This window comes from Chiloscyllium plagiosum, unplaced genomic scaffold (assembly GCF_004010195.1).
Source record: "Chiloscyllium plagiosum isolate BGI_BamShark_2017 unplaced genomic scaffold, ASM401019v2 scaf_3155, whole genome shotgun sequence".
Classification (NCBI taxonomy): domain Eukaryota; kingdom Metazoa; phylum Chordata; class Chondrichthyes; order Orectolobiformes; family Hemiscylliidae; genus Chiloscyllium; species Chiloscyllium plagiosum.
Genome location: NW_025212866.1, coordinates 21,791 through 29,012, shown reverse-complemented (window position 1 = coordinate 29,012; position 7,222 = coordinate 21,791).

Here is a 7,222-nt window from a genome sequence, read left to right as displayed (position 1 = left end):
CACAGAGGAACGGCCCGACAGTGGGATTACTGTCCAAAAGACAATGGGCCCAAATGGTCATCCCCCCACCCCCCCCCCAACCCCGCCCCCGGACGGACAATCCTTTCCAGAGGTAACAGAAAAGGAGAACCAAAAACAGGCCCATTAGAAGAGCTAGTCCTGAACTCTGTGTGAGGTTAACCTCCTGGACTTGGATCTTGCAGTTTACACAGTAACACAGCTGCTGTGCTGCAAAAGACCGGAGCAGTCACCAGTTAATCACAACTAAACACTGGCGAAACTATTTTGAAATCAATCCAGAAAATGCTGGAAAAGTACATCTGCCCTGACAGAGGCACTGAGCATCCAAAATCTGAATGTAGTCTCTCTCTCTCCCCCCAAAGTCTTTATGGGCTCTCCTGGGTCCCAGGGAAATTCGATGAGATGTGAATTGTGCTTAGGGCACAAGGGAGACAAAATCTTGTCAGAAGACACTCCCTGGGTGCTGACTCTCCCCCCCCCCCCGCCGACAGCGCAGTGTTCCCTGGGTGCTGACTCTCCCCCCGACAGCGCAGTGTTCCCTGGGTGCTGACTCTCCCCCCGACAGCGCAGTGTTCCCTGGGTGCTGACTCTCCCCCCGACAGCGCAGTGTTCCCTGGGTGCTGACTCTCCCCCCGACAGCGCAGTGTTCCCTGGGTGCTGACTCTCCCCCCGACAGCGCAGTGTTCCCTGGGTGCTGACTCTCCCCCCGACAGCGCAGTGTTCCCTGGGTGCTGACTCTCCCCCCGACAGCGCAGTGTTCCCTGGGTGCTGACTCTCCCCCCGACAGCGCAGTGTTCCCTGGGTGCTGACTCTCCCCCCGACAGCGCAGTGTTCCCTGGGTGCTGACTCTCCCCCCGACAGCGCAGTGTTCCCTGGGTGCTGACTCTCCCCCCGACAGCGCAGTGTTCCCTGGGTGCTGACTCTCCCCCCGACAGCGCAGTGTTCCCTGGGTGCTGACTCTCCCCCCGACAGCGCAGTGTTCCCTGGGTGCTGACTCTCCCCCCGACAGCGCAGTGTTCCCTGGGTGCTGACTCTCCCCCCGACAGCGCAGTGTTCCCTGGGTGCTGACTCTCCCCCCGACAGCGCAGTGTTCCCTGGGTGCTGACTCTCCCCCCGACAGCGCAGTGTTCCCTGGGTGCTGACTCTCCCCCCGACAGCGCAGTGTTCCCTGGGTGCTGACTCTCCCCCCGACAGCGCAGTGTTCCCTGGGTGCTGACTCTCCCCCCGACAGCGCAGTGTTCCCTGGGTGCTGACTCTCCCCCCGACAGCGCAGTGTTCCCTGGGTGCTGACTCTCCCCCCGACAGCGCAGTGTTCCCTGGGTGCTGACTCTCCCCCCGACAGCGCAGTGTTCCCTGGGTGCTGACTCTCCCCCCGACAGCGCAGTGTTCCCTGGGTGCTGACTCTCCCCCCGACAGCGCAGTGTTCCCTGGGTGCTGACTCTCCCCCCGACAGCGCAGTGTTCCCTGGGTGCTGACTCTCCCCCCGACAGCGCAGTGTTCCCTGGGTGCTGACTCTCCCCCCGACAGCGCAGTGTTCCCTGGGTGCTGACTCTCCCCCCGACAGCGCAGTGTTCCCTGGGTGCTGACTCTCCCCCCGACAGCGCAGTGTTCCCTGGGTGCTGACTCTCCCCCCGACAGCGCAGTGTTCCCTGGGTGCTGACTCTCCCCCCGACAGCGCAGTGTTCCCTGGGTGCTGACTCTCCCCCCGACAGCGCAGTGTTCCCTGGGTGCTGACTCTCCCCCCGACAGCGCAGTGTTCCCTGGGTGCTGACTCTCCCCCCGACAGCGCAGTGTTCCCTGGGTGCTGACTCTCCCCCCGACAGCGCAGTGTTCCCTGGGTGCTGACTCTCCCCCCGACAGCGCAGTGTTCCCTGGGTGCTGACTCTCCCCCCGACAGCGCAGTGTTCCCTGGGTGCTGACTCTCCCCCCGACAGCGCAGTGTTCCCTGGGTGCTGACTCTCCCCCCGACAGCGCAGTGTTCCCTGGGTGCTGACTCTCCCCCCGACAGCGCAGTGTTCCCTGGGTGCTGACTCTCCCCCCGACAGCGCAGTGTTCCCTGGGTGCTGACTCTCCCCCCGACAGCGCAGTGTTCCCTGGGTGCTGACTCTCCCCCCGACAGCGCAGTGTTCCCTGGGTGCTGACTCTCCCCCCGACAGCGCAGTGTTCCCTGGGTGCTGACTCTCCCCCCGACAGCGCAGTGTTCCCTGGGTGCTGACTCTCCCCCCGACAGCGCAGTGTTCCCTGGGTGCTGACTCTCCCCCCGACAGCGCAGTGTTCCCTGGGTGCTGACTCTCCCCCCGACAGCGCAGTGTTCCCTGGGTGCTGACTCTCCCCCCGACAGCGCAGTGTTCCCTGGGTGCTGACTCTCCCCCCGACAGCGCAGTGTTCCCTGGGTGCTGACTCTCCCCCCGACAGCGCAGTGTTCCCTGGGTGCTGACTCTCCCCCCGACAGCGCAGTGTTCCCTGGGTGCTGACTCTCCCCCCGACAGCGCAGTGTTCCCTGGGTGCTGACTCTCCCCCCGACAGCGCAGTGTTCCCTGGGTGCTGACTCTCCCCCCGACAGCGCAGTGTTCCCTGGGTGCTGACTCTCCCCCCGACAGCGCAGTGTTCCCTGGGTGCTGACTCTCCCCCCGACAGCGCAGTGTTCCCTGGGTGCTGACTCTCCCCCCGACAGCGCAGTGTTCCCTGGGTGCTGACTCTCCCCCCGACAGCGCAGTGTTCCCTGGGTGCTGACTCTCCCCCCGACAGCGCAGTGTTCCCTGGGTGCTGACTCTCCCCCCGACAGCGCAGTGTTCCCTGGGTGCTGACTCTCCCCCCGACAGCGCAGTGTTCCCTGGGTGCTGACTCTCCCCCCGACAGCGCAGTGTTCCCTGGGTGCTGACTCTCCCCCCGACAGCGCAGTGTTCCCTGGGTGCTGACTCTCCCCCCGACAGCGCAGTGTTCCCTGGGTGCTGACTCTCCCCCCGACAGCGCAGTGTTCCCTGGGTGCTGACTCTCCCCCCGACAGCGCAGTGTTCCCTGGGTGCTGACTCTCCCCCCGACAGCGCAGTGTTCCCTGGGTGCTGACTCTCCCCCCGACAGCGCAGTGTTCCCTGGGTGCTGACTCTCCCCCCGACAGCGCAGTGTTCCCTGGGTGCTGACTCTCCCCCCGACAGCGCAGTGTTCCCTGGGTGCTGACTCTCCCCCCGACAGCGCAGTGTTCCCTGGGTGCTGACTCTCCCCCCGACAGCGCAGTGTTCCCTGGGTGCTGACTCTCCCCCCGACAGCGCAGTGTTCCCTGGGTGCTGACTCTCCCCCCGACAGCGCAGTGTTCCCTGGGTGCTGACTCTCCCCCCGACAGCGCAGTGTTCCCTGGGTGCTGACTCTCCCCCTCCCTGGGCGCTGACTCTCCCTGGCAGCGCGGCGTTCCCTGGGCGCTGACTCTCCCTGACAGCGTGGCACTCCCTGGGCGCTGACTCTCCCTGATAGCGCTGCGCTCCCGGAGCGCTGACTCTCCCCGACATCGCAGCGTTCCCTGGGCACTGACTCTGCCTGATAGCGTGGTGCGCCCTGGGCGCTGACTCTCCCTGATAGCGTGGTGCGCCCTGGGCGCTGACTCTCCCTGATAGCGTGGTGCTCCCTGGGCGCTGACTCTCCCCTGACAGCGCGGCATTCCCTGGGCACTGACTATCCCTGACAGCGTGGCGCTCCCTGGGCACTGACTCTCCCTGGCAGCGCGGCGTTCTCTGGGCGCTGACTCTCCCTGACAGCGCGGCACTCCCTGGGCGCTGACTCTCCCTGACAGTGCGGCGTTCCCTGAGCGCTGACTCTCCCTGACAGTGCGGCGTTCCCTGGGCGCTGACTCTTCCTGACAGCGCGGCACTCCCTGGGCGCTGACTCTCCCTGACAGCGCGGCACTCCCTGGGCGCTGACTCTCCCTGATAGCGCGGTGCACCCTGGGCGCTGACTCTCCCTGACAGCGCAGCACTCCCTGGGCGCTGACTCTCCCTGATAGCGCGGTGCACCCTGGGCGCTGACTCTCCCTGATAGCGTGGTGCTCCCTGGGCACTGACTCTCCCTGATAGCGTGGTGCACCCTGGGCGCTGACTCTCCCTGATAGCGTGGTGCTCCCTGGGCGCTGACTCTCCCCTGACAGCGCGGCGCTCCCTGGGCACTGACTCTCCCCGACATCGCGGCGCTCCCTGGGCACTGACTCTCCCTGACACCGCGGCACTCTCTCAGCATTGACCATCCCTCGGTACCCATGCGGCATAATTCTTTTTAACACCATCCTTATTGCCCTTGAACCGAGGGGCTCACACTTGGTTAGTTCAGAGAGAAGCTGAGAAACCACCTCCAGTCACAAGTAGGCCCAGCCCGGGTAACAACAGCACATGTCCTCCCCTAAAGAACCAAACGGATATTTCCAACAATCACCAACGGTTGTCATGGTCACCACCACTGAGACGAACTTCAATTCCTGTTATATTAATTGAATTTAAACCCCACCAGCTGCTGAGATGGGATTTAAGTCTCCCGAGTAACACCTGGGACCTCAGGATTGCTAGTGGCGTGACCTTACCCTGACACCACCACATCCCAACACCACCTGGAGAGATGGGCACAAATCGGGAGTGAGACTGACAAAGTGATGCTGCTTTGTCAGGGCCAGCACAGAGTCAAGGGCCCGAATGGTGTCCCTCCAAACTCTCGTACCCCGTGTTCTAATTCGGGCTCTAAGAGTACATTTAAAAGGAGTAATCAGCTTGTGTTAATACTTGGCTGATTATAGTGTGGCTAATCACAGTCTAATCGGTTCCTGAAGACAAGACCACAATAGCTCTTATCGCATCTGTGTACAATGTGTGTTTGACCGCTCCCGTGATTGCAATTGCATTTGGCTTCAGTGTTTGGGTGAATGAGTACACAGTCTCAGGTTTAAAAAAAATTCGCAGAATAGAGCTGACTGCGACTTTATCGTTTCCCACAGGCCCCCCCCCCAAACACAGCATTAACCAACCACTCATTGCACGGCCTAGCTCCAACCAAACTGACAGCCACTGGGCTGGGGTGCAGTTTGGATAATGGAAAGCACCCAGCACAAAACAACCCAACCAACCCATTTCAAATCCCTTGCACCCTCCCCCCAAGCCTGGGTAAGTTCTAGTCCTGGGTACCCCATGGGTTGACAGCCAGCTCTCCAGAACAAGGTGGAATCTGGAAGATCGCCGAGGATGTTTAGATTAGATTAGACTCTCTACAGTGTGGAAACAGGCCCTTCGGCCCAACAAGTCCACACTGACCCTCCGAAGAGCAACCCACCCAGACCCATTCCCCTACATTTACCCCTGACTAACACTATGGGGCAATTTCCCATGGCCAATCCACCCTAACCTACACATCCCTGAACACTATGGGATAATTTAGCATGGTCAATTCACCCTAATCTACACATCCCTGAACACTATGGGGTAATTTAGCACGGCCAATCCACCCTAACCTATACATCCCTGAACACTATGGGGTAATTTAGCATGGCCAATCCACCCTAACCTGCACATCTTTGGACTATGGGAAGAAACCAGAGCACCCGGAGGAAACCCACACAGACACGGGGAGAACGTGCAAACTCCACACAGTCAGTCACCCGAGGCTGGAATCGAACCCGGGTCCCTGGCACTGTGAGGCAGCAGTGCTAACCACTGAGTCACTGTACCGCCCCATGTTGTTTGCACCTGTCAGGTAGTCCTGCAGAGTTTTGTGTGGAGTATTGGCAGTGGTGGCCCGGGGATGGGGTCTTCTGTTCAGATACCACCAGACATCAAAGCCACAAGTCAGCCCCGCACAGTCACGGAACAGGAAAAAGCTCTCTCCCTGAATTGAACATGATTCAGGGAATTGGGCAGAATGTGTATCCCAGCTTTCGCTCAGTGTTCTGCCAAGATAACTTGCAAAAGAGATTTAGTCCTGTCCCATCCATTGCTCAATTGTCTTTGACAAAAAAAAGACATGCACTGTGGCAACACAGGCACAGTTTAAAATCACTAAACAGTTCAACATGCTGTTGTGTTACTGACTGTATCTGTACTGTTAGCTCCCTCACAGAGTCGGCCCTCACCCGTGTCACTGACTGCGTCTCCACTGATGTTAACCCTCAAACAGTTACGCCTGCACTGTTTGGTACAGTCTGGGAGGGCAGGCAGTTCCTCAGTTTAAGAGAGATTCTCAGACAATGCAGCATGTCCTCTCGGACCTTTTGTTTTGGTCTGGAGCTGACTGAGGCTTGAATCCCTGAGTCTCTGATCGCTCGTAACGAGACAGTGACTCACTGAATGATGCTGACGATCCTGGTGTGGGCTGTGCCACGTGTACTAAAGGCAAAATCAGTACCCAGACAAGCCCACCAGCGCTGACTGATTTACCCTGCGCCTGTTTAATTTCTCACAGAGACTGTGACTCAGTGAGACTAACGTGACGCACTCAATGTCGTTGTGGTGAGAGAGAGAGATGAGCAGTTGACAGACATGGGCTGCGTTAAACACTGCTTCACTCATTTGCACTCACAGCTACTTCATAAAACATGCTATTCTCTCTTCGCGATGTGATGAAGGAGAGAAAAAGCTGCGCAGGACTCACAGGAACTGAAGCTCAGCCGTGCGCAGGGGAATTTAACCCATCCTCTTCCAGCAGTAATACTGCCTCACAGACCATATCTGGTTTCCCTCTTGCTCCACTCTCTCAACCCACCTTTCCACGGGCAGGAGTCAGGATTGCACAGATAACACCACATCTCTAACCCCATGTACACCAGTACTGTGAGACACACACAGCGAGACAGAGAGAGAGAGAGAGACACACACACACAATCCTAGTATAAATCAAAGGATGAGCAGCTAGTGTAGGGGTTGATCAGGGGCTCCTCAATCATCAGGGCAAGACAGGAGGTGTAACAAAAGCAGCTACAACTCATTGCAATATGAATCCCTCCATGAAGCTGGGATAACACAAAGCACTTCACAAAAAGGTCACAATCAAACAAAAGAAATATTGAAAATGACAACAGGAACTGGAGATTCAGTCCACCATTCGATAGGATCATGACTGATCCTCTATCCCAGTACCACTCCCCCCGTTTTCTCTCCCCATCCCACACTCCCCCCGTTCTCTCTCCCCGTCCCACACTCCCCCGTTCTCTCTCCCCGTCCCACACTCCCCCGTTCTT